Below are 2,565 nucleotides of genomic sequence, written 5' to 3'. Positions count from 1 at the left end.
TCATGGCTTTGCGAGAGGGAGAGGGAGCTTTTGGGAATGGTTCCATTAATTAACCTGAAAAACAGGCCAGCGCCAGCTCTGATTGCCAGGTAGTATAAGGATGAATGAATACAAAAAAGAAAAGAGTGAACATTTTTAAAAATTTGGCTGGGCTCAGTGGGCTTTTTCGCTGTATAAATCTCATAGTTTTATTTTGAGTGCTTGGCATGATTGTGTGATGAGGAAGAAGCATTGCCGTGGGCTGTGGCTCCAGCTTCCCTTTCACTTTTCTCCTTTGATTTTGGGTTCGGGTACTATCTAGTCTAGTATGGCATGCCAGTAGACCACTAGAGCTTCCCTTTTACCTTTTGATGATGAGATCCACGGGCTGGATGGATGGATGCGAGCGCTCAGTTATGGCCCGAAAGCGACGGGCTTTCCGTTGGATGATTGGTTTTAGCTGTCCAGAATCATCATCATGGACGCGGCTCTGCTCACCGAACAATCTGTTGGTTGGGGTGGGCCGGCCTGCCCTACCATGTTGTGATGCAGCTCTGCAGTGCAGTGCATCGTATCTTCTTTTGCAGTGGCACTGGACAAGAAGAGCCTCTTCGCCCCTTGGATCCATCGGGCGTTGTTTCGTTGCTAGTGCACTAGCGTACAGCCACCCCCCACCCCTATACTTGGGTTGTGGCTTTCCCCTAAGATAGATGATGAGGCTGGTTCTTCTCTGGCGAGGACAAGGAAGAAGGATGAAGAAGGAAAATGTACCTGACGCAACAAAAAAAAATTCAGGTACCCGATAATTAGCAAAAACGATAAAAGTTCATCGAAATTCAAAATTACAAAACACCTCAAAACACTACACAACTTTTAATCGATGGGTCACCGAACGGCCACAGCCATCGCCAAAATGAGTCAACGGCGTGTCCCTGCCGCCGCTCAAGCCTTTGATTGGGAAGGTTGGCGAGCTAGGTCGCATCCGCCGATCACGAGCTGATGCTTTGGCTTAAAGCATGGGATTGATGGAACAGGCCAACAGGCCGCAGTACGTGAAGACGTGGAGTGGAGCTGGTTGATTGGTTCGGTTTGTTCCCGGCGGGACGACACGAGGTGAGGTGATGGAGATGAAGTTTGAACGTGACACCGCCAAGCAACACTGTTGCAGGCGTGCAACAGTTCAGGTGGCGTGTCGAGGATGTAAACGGTACTATTGCTAGAGCCTAGCGTGTGAGCACTGAGCAGGTGTGGTGTATAGCCTTTGCATGTATGCGGGATATCTTGCATTAACAAAAAAAAATATGGTACTCCCTCCAATCCATATTATTTGTCTAATAATAGGGATTAGAGGGAGTACGTTATTAGCGTACTCTTGATTTTTTTTATTTGCCACCGTGCTATACTATGTATGTGTTGTATTAGATAGTCAAAATAAGGTTAGTGATAGTCCAGCTCAGTTTGCTTGTCTAGAAGACATAACCATGACTTGGTTAGGTTCGGAGCCTTCAGAGGCGTTGGAGTTTGCAATGATTGATTGTATGGACCTTGTGATTGAGTAATACAGTGTTTCACCCGAAAAAAAGAAGAAGAAGCTATCATCAAGCCCATGAGCTGATGGGTCGTGTTGGATCTCTTTCTCTTTCAACCTGTCGACCTATCGCCCCTAGCTATATCTTCCCTACCGTGTCTTAATTGCCCATGACGACAACAACAACAATGTGAGTAGAATGTAGATTGTCTCATCCATGTGTCGGATCGATGTTTAAGTAACAATATCATTCGTTTAGAAGAAAATAGAGAAATCTTGTTTGTGTCCAACTTAGCGTTAATGTCATAGTTTATGGTGTAGTCCTGGCAAGTCGATCTGATAAAACTCATCGGTGTGTAAATAAAATAGAATGAAGACCATGAGAAAAAAAACAGACGAAAACCCCGCCAATGCAAAGGAATACTATACATTTTGGTTTTAGAAAGAGAAGAAAAAGAAATAAAAAAGACCCATGAAAATCGGAGGTTCCCATCTATTCGACGTCAATACGGAGAACAGCCAAGAGCCAAAGATGAGCGTAGTGGAGATGGATTCACGGACGTGCTTCCTGTCGCGGTGTCTTTGGTATCTAAGGTTGGTAGCTCTAACCAACCACAATAGTTTTATGTTATAGAGTCTGTACAATTTTTTGTAGCACTATGAAACAACTTTCTTCTTTGTAAACCATTGTTGTTCTGTTTGTTAAGTCACCAAATAAATATATTGCGCAAATATCTTCCATCATGGGTCTAAGATATTGGTTCGGTGTTGTGAATGTTGTTGCATTTTTGATAAATTTGGTCAAAGTTGATAATGTTTGATTTAAGATTAGACTGATATGAGTAATAATGTCAAATGGAGAGTGTATGCTTTGTGGAAGTTCCTTCTAGAAATATCCCAATTATCTAGTACCCCATTTCCCGCGGGATTATTACTCCGGAGGGCCATTTTGGTAAGACCAGGGCACAAGGGGGTGGTTTTTCTATTTCAAATTTGCCCAATTAGGGCGCTAGAATCACTTGGCATTAATTAGTAAAATATCACAACAACTAATATCC

The 2,565-nt window shown here is 43.5% G+C and overlaps 1 protein-coding gene across 1 annotated transcript in view; it reads left to right on the top strand.

Annotated features, from left to right (window-relative positions):
• LOC123090835 (myosin-binding protein 2) overlaps positions 1–197 on the top strand; it is a gene marked incomplete in the record, with an annotated part of 5,421 nt that extends 5,224 nt beyond the window's left edge. Inside the window, 1 exon segment of the mRNA XM_044512185.1 lies at positions 158–197.
• Between the last annotated feature and the right edge of the window lie 2,368 nt (positions 198–2,565).

Source organism: Triticum aestivum, chromosome 4B (genome assembly GCF_018294505.1).
Source record: "Triticum aestivum cultivar Chinese Spring chromosome 4B, IWGSC CS RefSeq v2.1, whole genome shotgun sequence".
Classification (NCBI taxonomy): domain Eukaryota; kingdom Viridiplantae; phylum Streptophyta; class Magnoliopsida; order Poales; family Poaceae; genus Triticum; species Triticum aestivum.
This window is presented reverse-complemented; position numbering and strand designations above follow the sequence as displayed.